This window comes from Lampetra fluviatilis, chromosome 26 (genome assembly GCF_964198595.1).
Source record: "Lampetra fluviatilis chromosome 26, kcLamFluv1.1, whole genome shotgun sequence".
In the NCBI taxonomy this organism is placed as follows: domain Eukaryota; kingdom Metazoa; phylum Chordata; class Hyperoartia; order Petromyzontiformes; family Petromyzontidae; genus Lampetra; species Lampetra fluviatilis.
The window spans coordinates 6,165,539-6,182,308 of NC_136300.1; the positions used below are offsets into that span (position 1 = coordinate 6,165,539).

Sequence of the window (16,770 nt, forward strand, 5' to 3'; positions counted from 1 at the left end):
CAAAAGAGAAAGGAAGCATCACTAATGCGAACAAGATGACAAAAACAAGACAAAAACGCATGATTATTCAGCTAAATCGGGACCCTTAATCGATAACATTTTGCAACGTACGTTGACAACCGTCCGAATCGGAGGTGCAGTGGAAGGACAACAAACTAAACACAAAAAGCAGTTCTAGAGAAATTTAGAACTAAAAAATATGACGTTCCTTTTGACTCAGGGTTTTGACATCCATGCCTACTAAATGCACTAAGCCAGACCCCGAGTGATGTCATGTGCAGTGCAATGAGTTTGACGGTCTCAGCAAAGTCACTATTAATTGCTAAATTATTGGATAATTCACCATCATTATTATCGTTGGATTTAACTGCCTCTTGACAGTGCCATGAGATAAAAGTGCATTGAGTAAATTCACAATGTCAAATCATGAACATAAAGTGACTCCCAATAAAGTAACTGCTCTGATTGAGACAGACCCAGCAGTTATTTGTTCCATTCATGACACATCTTAGGCAGTAAGAGAGATAAGATACCAGAACAGTGGCGCGAGTGCTTATCTGCAAACACTTCCACGTTATCCCTGTTTTGATCTCTATTGCGCATGACTCTCTCGCTCTTGTGTGACCGGTTTTCTCTATTTCTGTGCGCAGACATTCCCTATCACAACGGAAAATGTAACCAACGCATGCAGCCAATGTTGCAGGACACCTCTGTAGAGCCAAGCCCTCCCCCCATTGCCCCTGTCACCATTCAAGAGTGTACACAGAGACATGAGGGCCCAGAACTGGAGCAATCAAGTTTCACCTCAATGGCTGACAGTCCTGGGTAGAAGCAGAATTAACAGGGTTTCTAATCTTAATTTGGAGCTTTCGTGACTGCAGAAATTACTCTTTGGTTCTTTCGGTAAAGTCACGTATAAAGATAAAATAATAAGTTAAATACTAGCATACGACGTTTCGATTGCAACACAAGCAATCATCATCAGGTATAAATGAAATAGAAACACAAATCTAGTATACTTAGAAATGTAATGTAATACAACAGAGAGTCGGATAACATAACAGTCATAATCCTCCCTGGTTGATTACATTCTTCCTGAGAATGCTAAATTTGAGAGAGAGATAAAGCACAGAACCAGAAACATATAGATATAGGTTTCTAATTCCTCCCAGTCTCATGTATTGTGAGGTGTATCTTGGCCCCTAATTACATTTGAACGGAGATTCTTGGTAAATGACAAAAGGTGGACGTCAGGAGTAGAGGGGTAATGACGGACGGCTTCATATTAATTCTAACACGATGCACACGTCAAATTGCACGTGCATTCATCAATGTTTTTCTTTCGTATCGAGTAAATAGTCCATATCCCAGCACCACATATCTAGCCTTGAATAATTAACTACCCAGTGCAGATTATATATGTTACATAGTAGAAGTCATTTCCATAAAGGTTCACAAAACCGACTTATTCTCATATCCTCCTAAACCTCTGTCTGCAGCGAGTCAGACAGGGGCGGTTTCTTCATTAGGGCGATTGGGCGACGCACCACCAATCTCAGCCGTTACTGTGCCTCTGGATATAGTCCAATCAGCGTCATGCTACGTTCTGTGGAGTACCGCCTCTTTTTGGGCGATTTCACTCCGGCTGAGAATCGCCCCGAGTGGCCCCATAGACTTACATTCAAAGATGTTTTTTTTCGAACAGCGGGCGCTGCAATGCATTCTCTATGGCTTCCGGGAGGGCTCGCACTAACGTGCTTACGTCATCATACGTAAGCACGTTTCAGTCAACAATATTATTTGTCGCCACCTAGTGGAATCTTTAATAAAAGAAACTGAGTGGATTGTAATAATAGTGAGATAGAAACAAACAAGATGTATTGTAAGAGTCACTTTATTTTTCATTAATATTAAAGAAGTGAAGTTGCCTTTACATGCTTAAGCTGTTAATTTATCCATTGCATGGGTGGACCTTATCCTTATCAATCATCCAGACATTTGCCCCCCCTGAGAGATTTTGCAGGAGCCGCCACTGGAGTCAGATAAGTTACGTCATACCCTGTGTTGTGTATCATAGATTGGTTCATGTGCCCCTGCAGTCACTGGTGATCGCTACATTGACCACAATATTGAGAGAGAACATTTTATAATCGGTCCTTTCGGTAAAGTCACGTATAAAGAAAAAATAACAAATTAAATAATAGCATACGACGTTTCGATTGCAACACAAGCAATCATCATCAGGTATAAATGGAAGAGAAAACAAACCTAGTATAGTTAGATTTAAAGCTTTCGTGACTGCAAGGATTCATCTTCTTGGTTCTTTCGGTAAAGTCAAGTAGAAGGGAAGTAATAAAAGAATACATTTATTTTATTTTATTATTATTTTATAATATTATTTTATTGTTTTATTTTTATTATTTTATTACTTCCCTTCTACGTGACTTTACCGAAAGAACCAAGAAGATAAACCTGGTATACTTAGAAATGTAATGCAAGAGGTCTGCAGCTCACAGGCAAAAAGCAGTGATTAAGATGGTGTTGGGGAAAATCCACAGCCTTGTACGAATAATCTTATACTAAAGTCATCATTCATCAACACAGTAAATAAACAACCCCAGGCCAAGAAAATCAATTGAGCACAAATTTTGTTTTTTTATAAATCAGCACCGCCATTGCGGTAGTATGGTAATTTGCAATCCAATCGTGCTTTGGCAAATGTGCCCGAATTTGTCTGAGCCCATACAGCGTGGGGAAAACGCCAACAATCTCTGGCATTAAAAACCACGGTGTGTTGCATGCCCATGCAGCAGCGGAGGGACAAGGAGCATCTCCCTGGCTTCTGTTAATCACCGCTTGTTTTTTTATCTGCATCACATACTTGAAGAAAAGTGCACAGAGAGCCAACGGCGCAGGGGGAGCTGATATAAATGGGCCAACTGCGCATATCCGCAAGTGAATCGATCCGATGAAAGGTCAAAGTGTTTGGTGATACCATGGTGGCAGTGATGCACGAGCACAATTAGCAAGAACAACAACTCAACACAAATAGGCGAAGTTTTGGGCAAGGATAATAATAATAGGGTTTTTCCCCTTTTTTCTGCCAACAAAACTGAAACCTTTTTACAAGGATTCATGTCTGCATTAACCACAATACCTACAGTGTTTTTTGTTTGCATTTGACTGCAGGTATTGTGGTTAATGCAGACATGAATCCTTGTAAAAAGGTTTCAGTTTTGTTGCCAGAAAAAAAGGGGGAAAAACCCTATTATTATATTTTGGTACTGGCAAAGGAGGTCCAATGATGTATGTAGATGCTCACCCCGAGCCCTCATTACTTTGATAGTGCAGCATTGTCTTTGAGCTGGACGCCTTTTGACGTCCTCTGGTCGAGCACCAATTGGGTCGAGGCTCAAAAGAAAGCCGTCCCTTGGTGTGGACCAATCAGTTTCAAGGACAATGCATATATTATCATCGTGTGTTTTTTGTTTGCATTTGACTGCAGGTATTGTGGTTAATGCAGACATGAATCCTTGTAAAAAGGTTTCAGTTTTGTTGCCAGAAAAAAGGGGAAAACCCTATTATTATATTTTGGTACTGGCAAAGGAGGTCCAATGATGTAGATAATAAGAGTTGGAAACTGCATTTTACACCATGGGGTCTGAACAGAATGATGTTGTTTTCTTGCTGGCACATTGCATTGTGGGAAGATTAGTTCTCGTGAGCACTTAGCAATGTAATCCTGGGTCCATTACCATTTCAATAAAACAAGGATTTACTTTAATACAATTTTCAATGAAAAGGCCCCACGGTGTAAAGTGGAGTCTCTAACTATAATTATATATCTCTCTGGGCTCTATTCGTGTGCAATTAGCCTTGGCTAAAACAAAGAATCAATCCAATATACATATTCTTTGAAGGCCAGTGTTAGTACAAAATGCGATGGGTGTTTTCAATTGAAGGTTATGCATTTCAGACAAATACTGAACCGAGAGGAGTGTATGTAAAATAACGTGTGTGCTCTTACAAGTGCCAGCCGTGAACCTAGGGATAGGCAACGGTAGTCGAGACACGCCTCTTGTTAATCTGCTCGACGTCAAATAGAACATTGACGGATGCCGACTTCAGTTGCTGCCAATACAGGTTTAGAATGTTTAAATACTGGACTGTATTGTGCATGTGGTAACTTGTAAAGTACTGTGATGTTGAAGAAGTTGGCAATTATGGTACAACGCCTTCAATTATTATACACCTTTTATGGTTACAAGCATGCTGCCTCAATTCATACTCATCTAATGCTTAGCTAATTTGAACATAAGTTATACTTTACTTTGCGTATATAATGAAAGACAAACGCCGTTTAGAATGTAGGAAACTGCATATGGTGCTATTTTTAACACAAAGTAATATTCTAACCAACCAACATAGTCGAATGTAGTTGGAAAAGTTTCTTGACATGAAGGAAGAAGCTGACCCACTCAAGTTGAAAGAACATTCCATGATATGTCCAATTACTGCACATTCATGTCCTGTCCTTTTTCAGCCTACTGACCAACACATCCACTGTAGATATCTAAAGGACATTGCACGTAAGACACAGATGAACGCTGAGCAATCAATGAACATCAAAGACTCCTAATGGGCAGTAAAGTCAATTACAGCTGAATATTTCACTAAGCCAGCTAATTATAAAGTTGCAGATTTTACGTTTGACAATACGCCAACACGCTGGATCTACTAATCGATTGCAGTGTTGGTGTTCATGCTGAGGCCAATCGATTCATGTCGCGGATTTCTATTCATCACTGTGGAGCCGAGGCTGAGATTTCTATTGAGCAGCGAATGTCATCACGTCTCTCGCCCCCGTTCCCAGCGATTCCTCATCAGGACAGAGTTGCTTCAGTGTTTGTCACATCACTATCGAAGGCTGGATGGGCTAGCTGTCGTTACACTTGCCGGCAAGTCAATTTCAAACAGCTGCCTGGTGATTTTTAGAAAGAAATGCTGAAACATGCTGTTGGCTGTAAAGCGCACAATAAAGATCTCAGTGGCACAGAGTGTGGTTGGCAACGGCCCTGGTGCAAGAAATAAAACGGTGACCCGTCTAATGTTTGACCCTTTTTCGTAGCCTGGCATCTGGGTCTCTCCGGCCCAGTGCAGTTGGACCGCCTGCACACTCGATAGCTCACCCGCTGCCTGTTACGCCATCATTCGCAAGCATTGAACACTTTGATTTGGTCCCAAATCCCACGTTTTGAATCGAATGTAATTGTACAAAACAACCAATACAGTGAAATAGTAAAAATTCCCAAAATTATTACAAATGGCTGGGTGATGCTTGAAAAAAAAGAAATAACTGTAAGTGTTAATGGGCTTTCACCTGGTTAAATAAAGGACACAGAATTGAAGTCATGCCTCAGAATTAACCTTCAGTTCCCAGGATAAAGGGTCGCTGCCCCATCCAAATACCAACCCGCCTTGCGGCATGATTCATATGACCCCCAGTGAACTTGTAGCATGGTCCAGGTGTAAAAAGTGCAATGAAATAAATTGTGGAACAGTGTTGTAGGCAACAGCAGCAACAGGCATCCATGATTAGACGGCAGCTCTCTACCCATGTCTGTGTAAATGTGTTGTAATGAAGCATCCACAAGAGATTTGGGCACGCTGTGGATGTGAGTAAAGGAAAGACAAGCAGTCATCTAACCCCATTTTTCCTTAGGGCCATGTGCTGTCCATAAACATGAATCAATGCAGACTGCTTCTGCAAATAACCGACTATTTAACGAGTGGCCTAAAATCTGCATGAAATAAAGAAGTAATGAATAGTATATATTTATATACACAATGACGGGAAGTGGACGCACAGTAAAACATGTACGTTAATAAGAATGTACACACGCACACGTTTTGAGCAAGGTTATTTTTTTTTCCAGAATATAAAGTAAGCAACAAATTCACGTGAACATATATTCTTCACATATAACCGTTACAGATTACCCATTACAGATTATGTGTTAAAATGTGTAAGTATACGTACATGGCACAGTACATGGACTATATGTGTACATTCTTAATTACATCTGATACATAGACCGTCTTAAAATTTCCACGTAATAATTATCAAAACTATTTATAAAAAATATCTCATTGTCATGAAATTCTCCCCAAATTGTCACTACCCCTCATGATCTCATAATCCATTTAACACGTACGTACGCTTTCGCGACCAATATTATTCATAATAAAGGTTTTTGGGTTATATCGCGTACATATAAATGTGTCGTTAAAGATAAAAAAGTGTCATTTAAAATTGTAAATGTTGTGGGTTTTCTCACCATCACACCAATGTGTTCAATGGCTAATTGGCACCTTTTGTTAATGTCACAAACCTTACGCAAAGCCTACGTGTTAAATTTACTATAGGGCCCTCCATAAATGACGTCACGCGATTTTGGACGATTTTTGACCCCCCCCCTCTCGTTACACGGCGTCACAAAAAGTCAGACCCCCCCCCTCAAATATGACGTCACAAAGCTCTGCCTCCCCCCCAAAAAAAAATGCTTCAAATCGCTTTAAACTATTGTCATTGTAGTGCGTATTTAATGTGGCGCTGCACTCTGATGTTGTAGGAGAAAACATTTATTAAAAAGTATATTTAATTAAGTAGAACGTGTTGTCTATATTTATTTAAAGTTGCGAATTTTGATGTGACGTCACATTTCTCAAACCCCCCCCCCTCGTCACACATCGTCACAAATGTCTGACCCCCCCCCTAGGTGCGTGACGTCATTTATGGACGGCCCCTATCTTCGTGTTTATGCCCTCATTTTTCCAATCCTATTTACGGGAAATGTATTTTGATGTCGCTGTTATTAGCCTTGGCGAGTGCAAATCTCCCTGCGTGACCCCTTATTTGATTTGTATTTTATGAATTCATTTCATGTCAGTGTAGAAGTGTCTCCATGCCCAACTGGCATTCCGATTGGTATTTGGTTTATTTGTTTAGTTTCTGCATCTGTTGCTCCTTGTAAATAATTTTTTCAATATTTGTTTTGCCAAAGTGATTCCCAGCAGTATTAAATTGGATTGGAGAAATGAAGGCATAAGCATAGGTGGAGAAACTATGTTTAAGTTTTCTCACGACATTCACGACAAAGAACAAATGGAATTTAAAGGAAATGATTATAAACTATACAAAGAAGGCTTTAAAGTTCGGCCCAAGTTAAATATTAGTAAATAAAAGACGCGTACAATGTGTGTGCCGAATAAACGGAGATATTCATGGGAAGGAAACAGGTGTACAGAAAGATAAATTATTGCAGACAAAACTGGATGAAAATTACGATAATGGAAAAAAACACTTTGCATGTACACTACTTCAGCACAACCGTGTGTTGGAGAGTAAACCCAAAACAACTAGTACTGTTTCGATTTAAAGCTTTCGTGACTGCAGGGATTCATCTTCTTGGTTTTTTCGGTAAAGTCACGTAGAAGGGAAGTAATAAAATAATAAAAATAAAACATAATAAAATGAAACAATTCTCACGACGTTTCGGCCACAACGCAAGCAGCCGTCCTCAGGCGAAGAATGAGAAGAAGAAATTGAAGTGTCTCATTCTTCGCCTGAGGACGGCTGCTTGCGTTGTGGCCGAAACGTCGTGAGAATTGTTTCATTTTATTATGTTTTATTTTTATTATTTTATTACTTCCCTTCTACGTGACTTTACCGAAAAAACCAAGAAGATGAACTAGTACTGTATTAACCACGTCAGATTTGGTGACATTGTGAGAACGAATATAAATGTACTACTGTACAGGAAATGAGTCAGGCCAAATGTAAACATGAGGAAATAAAATAATTGGACAAGTTCACGCATCAAAGAAATACAATTTTTGGAAAGACACTAATAACATTTTTGCAATAAGAGGCAAATGAGAGCAGGTTGCAGTATTTTTGAAAACTAAATTTGATGTGTACTTAACATACCAAGGTTTCTGATGAAAAGAGTTTTAATTCGTAACACTTATCCATACATCATAGAATACTTGCTACCACATATGGATCAGATGGTCATTAATGAAGAAAATGGAAGTCTGAAATTGCAAAAAGCATGCACAGACAGTAAGAGGAACAAGTGCCAATTAGTCATCACATTGACGGTTTAAGAATGTGCACTTGGGCAGGACACAACACCGAGCTTGGAAGTGTTGATGGACGCCACGGTGGCGAAATGTTAACTCCCTCGCAAAAGGTTGTGGGTTCGATCCCAACCCTGAGGCTTGTATATTTGGGGTTTGCATGTTCTTCCCGTGGTCGCGTAGATTTATCTCCGTGTCCTATGGTTCCCCACCCCTACACCGCATTTAAAAACATGCGCTTACAATATTTTGTGCTATAAATTTCCACGTGATAAGCCACTTAGTTGAGCTATCATTTGTGGCCAGGTCGCTTCTGCAAGATAACTATATAGGTCAGTGGGCTTTACCTGGTTAACAAAAGCTTAAATAGTGTGGTGTCCTGCCAAAGTGCACATTCTTCAACAGTCAATATGATGCGCACGTGGGCTGGATACAACAGCGCTCGAAGGGATGACGATTGATAGACGAGACTGGTGACTGAATTGCAGCCCAAGGGGATAGACCACCGTGGAAATTTGGTGATGATAGCTGCTTATGTGCGGGCGAAACATGGATTGTGGCAATAAGGGACCGGGCAGATAGCATCAGCATTGACAGGCTTTCATTCAGCAGTGGATAGACCTTGCCTGATGATGATGACGATGTGCACATATGTAGTTACGTATCTGACACATATGCCATTAATACAATGAAAGCACTTTAATATAATTGAAGTAACATAGGTCACATACATTACATTACAGCAGTTTAGACGACGGTCCTTTTAAACTCCACTGCTGGATGAAGGCTTTCCCATGCCATATCAGATGTGGGGTTGTTAAGTCATACTTCACATTGGTGAGTTCGGAATCGTTAAGTGAGGAGCCAATCCCAATTCAGATATCACACGTCATTGATATCAGCCATAGCCAGGAATCAAACTCAGGACACCGGGTTTATAGCGCAAACTTCTGCACCACCACTACTACCTCCCTACATTACTGTTTATTAAAAATATGAGCACTGGCTATGCACTGCCTAAATTACACTCATGCAATTAATGTGTACCTGTGTTTGCACCCCTCTGTGTATTCATTTACTTACATAAATACCAGACACTCTAATTATTAACAAAGCAAGTGGTGGATGTATGCAAACAGGCTTGCAGCATCTGCAATGTATCTCACACAGCATATAGGCGAATATGCAATCGTACGAGCATGTACACATGCACCTATTTTTGTGCATTAGCCCATGTGTGCATGTGCTTATTGGGAAAAAATCAATCACCCCCTTGTATGGTATTTTGTTCACGGAGGGAGCTCACAGCAGCCACCAGAAACCATGGCGACCTGACCATGTCCTCCCAAGCCCAGCAGCTGGAGGATGGACCGGAGCACAGAGCCCTACTAGGGATGGCATGCGTAATACACATTTCCAAATGACGATACTGTGTAATGCGCTGCGTGGAAATATGAAAAGGTGTCAAATGCACTGAACGCACAAGATAACAATAATGCACTGGATGGGAATCCTGTAAGATGTGACATGGAAAATACGTTTGCATCATAAACATTATGCACTGCATAGAAATCATATAGGACGTGGCATGTGCGTTACTCGTGAAAAATAACAATGCACTGTGTGTAAATCCTACAACATGTGACATGGGTTTTACAAACACAAAAAAAATCTGCTATGCATTGCATGGAAATCCTACAACATGTGACATGGGTTTTACACACACAAAAAACAAATTTGTAATGCATGGCATGGACATCCTATAATATGCGGCATGTGGATTGCAAGGCAAAATAAAAACAATGCATGTACTGTAGTACACGGCAAGCTAAACTCTGCACTACACATGCAAAATAACTCGAATAAATATCCAATTACACATGCACGACCGTTAATTGTGGCGCATGAATTACACACACATAATAATAATAATAAGACTTGTGCTACCAGTAAAGCCTGTTCGGCGACATGTACATTACACTTGCAAGAAACAGAACATGTTGCAACAAATGCAGAAGCTTTGAGATGCTACACGTGTGTTGCACATGCACAACACTCATACACTGCATTGAAAACCAGGTGAGATGTGAATCATCCATTATACATGCAAAAACAGTCGTAGTTTTTGTAAATACAACTGTATGGTACTTGAAAAATAGTGTTGAACATGCACAATTGAATGTACACACATTAACATACACACTTTGTCAAGAATAAATTAGCTATACATAAGCACATTTCCCATGTGGGACTTTAAATACCGAACCTAGAGTAATTTTAAAAAGCACCATATGTGCTGCACTGATTAGCGAACTGTTCGTATATTCCAATCGTGTGGAATTATTATCTGTGTAACCTCAGACCTCGCCTCGTTAGACGCACACCTGTGGTGTCTTTATTGGCTGCAAGTGCATATACATGTGCATTTACAGCCCATTTGTTAATCCACTGCTGGATGAGGGCCTCCTCTCTCCGTGCGGGTGGGTCATGGTGGTTAGTTGACCATACTTCACCATGCTGGTCGATGCGGGTTGATGGAGACCATCGCAATATAAACCACATTATACACAAATACTGTGGTTGTATTGCAACTAGCCTACAGTCTGATTGGACAGGGGTTAAGATACTCTACCAGTGATGGATTGAACTTGCAGATGCACAACTCTCAACTCCATCACATGGCCAATGCATGGCAATCAAGATGAACAAATGGCCACCCAATTGCTGTAATCCTTTGCAATACAAAAGCACAGGACAACAACACTGTTGTGTATTATTCACCAGGGATATTTACTGAGCCCATTGCTGGTGAGCGAATATTGATCAATGTTATTCCTTAGCCCATAGGGCCAAGAAACTACACGTGATTTCGTATCATGTTGATTCACATTTATATATGGATATCCCCACAAAACCGCACACAGGAAAACCACGTGCTTACGCTATGCATAGCTGTAGCTTTTGCAAAATTAATTGCATTTAAATGTGTTCCAAAATAAGCCTCTATGTGGCACGATGAGACTGATAAAGTACTGTTTATAATGTCATAAAACTGTGCTCCATTGCCTTAATGCTGAACCATGTGCCTGTACGATCATTAGCATTACAAACGTACAGAATTGAGCAACGTTTCCTGGGACTCTATTTACATATTGTGTGTAAGTAACGCACATATACAATAGCTTGCTGCTGAAAAGCCACGTATGACAGAAACACACGCAATACATTTACTCTCCGGAGTGATAACAATTCACCTTTAAACCTTTATGTGCACCGTTTGTTTATATAAATATAGAGTCCTGTATTTGACTATAGATAACACACCAATGTAGCATATTCATACCCTGTGTAAGCTATACCCTACAGAATGCTGTGTGTGTGCTACACAGAGGCCTGTGCTTTTTGCGTGTACATGACATGCACACCGTGCGTGTCGTGGGAGTTATTTGACCATACTTCACCACGCTGGTCAAGTGTGGCTTGGTGAAGGTGTACAATGATTATTTAGTGCCTTACCCACGACGTGGTCCTTACATGTGACACATGCCACAGAGTGGTTATACAGGGTGCTTAAATTTTTTTTCAACACTTATATGGGACTCTCGTTTTTAATGGCAAAATAATGGATAATACACTCTAGCAAGATGACAAATGTAATGTTAATAGCTTCAAGAAGTCACTTGTTCGCCATCATTGTCAATGCACGCCTGGAATCTTCTCCAGGTGGCCAGGAGGCACAACATTTCTTGTGGAATTGTTGCAAATTCTCAGAAGTGTTCACATTTTTTTGTTATTAAGCACCACCCTGTATTGTAAACGGGAAGCGTCGAGTCAAAAAAACGCCACGCATTTGCAACTTCGTCGGCAACCGTGAAATGTCACCACCGCTTGGCAATAGCCACAGGTTTGTTGTTGTTTGTTGTTGTTGTTGAACCCAGCCTTGCACACCAATTTGCGGTGCCAGTTAATTGCGGTGCACGGAAGCAAAGAGGACACAAATTCAAGGGCGGCACAGTCGGGTTTTTTTTAAAATCGGGTGTAATTGTCTTTTTATATATTAAACCCGACCATCTGAGATTGGGAGAAATCCGGTTTAATTGGTTCTAATTGCAGAACCGCACTTCTCAACGATGGGCTTCATCCATTCCAAGCGAAGGAACTCACTGGCGGTGCCCACGATTGTGGAGGAGAAGCTCGTGATCATCAAGACCAACCTGCCCGCCGCATTCGACGACTACCCCGTGCCCGACGCCCCCCCCCCCCCGAGTACGATAGCAGCATCGACGAGGAAGCAGCCTAAGCCTTGGATCAGAGTTTCGTATTCATTAAATCAGGTTTTAACTCCCCGAAATCGGGTTTTTTTTCCACCCATGCACAAATTGCGTGCGAGAGAATGGAAGGTGGTGCCACTAACTAAAAAACCAAGCTAAACACAACACAACATACAAATACAAACTTGCCAGAGCCACTTTACTCGCTTTTACCGCAAGTCGCGTCTAATTAACATCCTAAACCATCTCGTTCGGGCGGGATGGAAACACGCCAACTTGCACAGGGGGCACGCAGGGGATGTCCGGTTGCACGAGTGCGGACACAGACAACAAAGACCCCCCGTGTAGCCTGTACAGGCTGTAGGGGCAAGTGCTGTTAGCGAGCACCTATAAAGGCTGGCACGACCACACGAGGGGGTGGGTGGCCAACACCACGCCCGGCCGCCTTTGTCTCCCTAGTGATGATGTCTACACACCGTACTAGGTACTCATTTGAGGCTGAGTCGACCTAGGGGAGGCCCGGTTCAGATAATCGTCACTGGTGGTGTTGGCCGTGAGCGGGATTCGAACCTGGGTCGCCAGGTTCATAGCGCAGCGTAGCGCTAATCACTGCACCACCGCTCCTCACATACATAAACACAACACACACTGATATACACACACACACTGACACTGCGAATGATGACAACGCATATAGTAGGGGGTACATACAGTGAACTAGTCGATGAAGGATGTTGTATGAACTAGACATGCAGTGTATGGGGGAAGGTGAGGCACACATGCCAACCCCTGATCAGTTCCCTGCCTTATTACAGAGCAATTCACACATTATTGGTCACCACGTGCCACTTATACATCTCAACGTTCATCCTACAATGTCTCATCGCAAGGGAGAAACACAAACACATTGTTCTTGTCCGTATTGAAGCGGTACCGTGTGGGTTGACACGGTGTGTGTTGAGGAGTGTGCCACACATGAGCTTATAGACACACGCACAACAACATGACACACACACACTGCAGACACAACATGACACACACACACTGCAGACACAACAACAACATGACACACACACACTGCGGACACAACAACATGACACACACACTGCAGACACAACAACATGACACACACACACTGCAGACACAACAACAACATGACACACACACACTGCGGACACAACAACATGACACACACACACTGCAGACACAACAACATGACACACACAACAACAACATGACACACACACACTGCAGACACAACAACATGACACACACTGCAGACACAACAACATGACACACACTGCAGACACAACATGACACACACACTGCAGACACAACAACATGACACACACACACTGCAGACACAACAACAACATGACACACACACACTGCAGACACAACAACAACATGACACACACACACTGCAGACACAACAACATGACACACACACACTGCGGACACAACAACATGACACACACACACTGCAGACACAACAACATGACACACACACACTGCAGACACAACAACATGACACACACAACAACATGACACACACACAACAACAACATGACACACACACACTGCAGACACAACAACATGACACACACTCCAGACACAACATGACACACACACTGCAGACACAACATGACACACACACACTGCAGACACAACAACAACATGACACACACACACTGCAGACACAACAACAACATGACACACACACACTGCAGACACAACAACATGACACACACAACAACAACATGACACACACACAACAACAACATGACACACACACACTGCAGACACAACAACATGACACACACTCCAGACACAACATGACACACACACTGCAGACACAACAACATGACACACACACACTGCAGACACAACAACAACATGACACACACACACTGCAGACACAACAACATGACACACACACAACAACAACATGACACACACACACTGCAGACACAACAACAACAACATGACACACACACACTGCAGACACAACAACATGACACACACACACTGCGGACACAACAACATGACACACACACACTGCAGACACAACAACAACATGACACACACACACTGCAGACACAACAACATGACACACACAACAACAACATGACACACACACAACAACATGACACACACACACTGCAGACACAACAACATGACACACACACTGCAGACACAACAACATGACACACACACACTGCAGACACAACAACAACATGACACACACACACTGCAGACACAACAACATGACACACACACAACAACAACATGACACACACACACTGCAGACACAACAACAACAACATGACACACACTGCAGACGCAACAACATCATGACACTTTGGGAACATGCAGTCGAGGCAACGGTTGTGGAGCTCTCACCACACACACGTGGCAAGTGCGATGGGGTGTTTCTGTGCGTGTCGGCGTGCTAACTTGGTTTAGTGGCTAAACAAGTTTAATCGTTGTCATAGTAATCATAGTCACATAGCTGTCAACACACGAGATTTAACCCCGTAGTCTTGTAACAGGGAAATCGAGTTGTCAGGTCCATACGACATACAGCAGTTTCAATACGGGCAAAAAAAATTGCGTTTGTGTCTATTTATTTGCGTTTGTGTCTATGTGTTTGTGTCCATATCTTTGTGTTTGTGTCTATTTCTTTGTGTTTGTGTCTATATCTTTGTGTTTCTCCCTTGTGATGACACTCTGTAGGATGAAAGTTGAGATTTATAAGGGCAGAGGGATGACCAATAAGGTGTCAAATGCTCTGTAATAAGGTAGGGGTACTGATAAGGGGTTACCAGCTATGTAGTATAACAATATACTTTGATACCCCGACAGACACAAGTAACACATCAAGACGTGAAGACAGCGCATGGCGTTGTCTAACAGACGAATTGTGTTGTACTATTTAAACACACAACACACACACACACCTGGACATGAAGAACAAGGCTTCTACGACGACTTACACGTCGACATATTTGTGCAAACCAACACACACTGTCCCATTCAAGTGTCGTACAACACACCACGAGAAGCGACACATAAGCAAAGACACCCACACACAGACACACGTGCTAATCATTCTGATGAGTGAGTTGACAGCACACCCAGAGACATGTAACCCAGGCAGCAGACCACTATAAATACAAAGTACACTCGCAAACTAAACACTAACACGTTACAACCACCAACAAGATCACAGCGAGGCACAGGTAACAAATGTTAGAACCTAAATGAAGACACTTACCTCTGTTTAGACGTCCTTGTGGGATGACTGCTCTCTCCTTCCTCCCTCTAAGCCAGCTGGGGGAGATGGATCCGGGCTAGGAGGGGAGGGAGACTGCCGCTTGCTGCTGCCGCTGTGTGCGCACACAATGTGTTATAGGGAATGAGAGAGAGATGTGTGTACACGAACAACAACACGTGTGCGTGTGTATGTGTAAAGGGGGGGTTCACACAGCAATTTATTTCAAACACTGCCCCCTTTTCCTTCTTGTGTGCGCGGCATTAGCGGAGCGGGAGACGCGTTAATGACGGAGGCTGCTGCTGCTGCTGTGAAGAAGAATGTGGTGGTGGTGGGATGTGTGTGATGAGCGTGTGTGTGATGTGTGTGATGATCGTGTGTGTGCGTGTGTGTGTGCTGTGTGTGTTTGTGTGATGGGCGTGTGTGTGCTGTGTGTGTGTGCTGTGTGTGTGTGATGTGCGTGTGTGATGAGCGTGTGTGTGCTGTGTGTGCTGTGTGTGTGCTGTGTGTGCTGTGTGTGTGTTCTGTGTGGGTGGTGTGTGTATGATGTTTGTCTGGTGTGTGATGTGTGTGTGTGATGTGTGATGTGTGCTGTGTGTGTGATGTGTGTGTGATGAGCGTGTGTGTGATGTGTGTGCTGTGTGTGTGTGGTGTGTGTGTGCTGTGTGTGGTGTGTGTGATGAGCGTGTGTGTGCTGTGTGTGTGATGAGCGTGTGTGTGATGTGTGTGGTGTGTGCTGTGTGTGTGTGTGCTGTGTGTGTGCTGTGTGTGTGTGCTGTGTGTGTGTGCTGTGTGTGTGTGCTGTGTGTGTGTGCTGTGTGGGGTGTGTGCTGTGTGTGTGTTCTGTGTGTGTGGTGTGTGTATGATGTTTGTCTGGTGTGTGATGTGTGTGTGTGATGTGTGCTGTGTGTGTGATGTGTGTGTGATGAGCGTGTGTGTGATGTGTGTGCTGTGTGTGTGTGGTGTGTGTGTGCTGTGTGTGGTGTGTGTGATGAGCGTGTGTGTGCTGTGTGTGTGATGAGCGTGTGTGTGATGTGTGTGGTGTGTGCTGTGTGTGTGTGCTGTGTGTGTGTGCTGTGTGTG

At 42.6% G+C, this 16,770-nt stretch overlaps 1 protein-coding gene across 1 annotated transcript in view; it reads right to left on the reverse strand.

Annotated features, from left to right (window-relative positions):
- LOC144942011 (copine-3-like) overlaps positions 1-16,129 on the reverse strand; it is a 44,372-nt gene extending 28,243 nt beyond the window's left edge. Inside the window, exon 1 of the mRNA XM_078868616.1 lies at positions 15,691-16,129. The gene's annotated coding sequence lies outside the window, so the exon portion shown is untranslated. The remainder of the gene's footprint in view (positions 1-15,690) is intronic.
- Between the last annotated feature and the right edge of the window lie 641 nt (positions 16,130-16,770).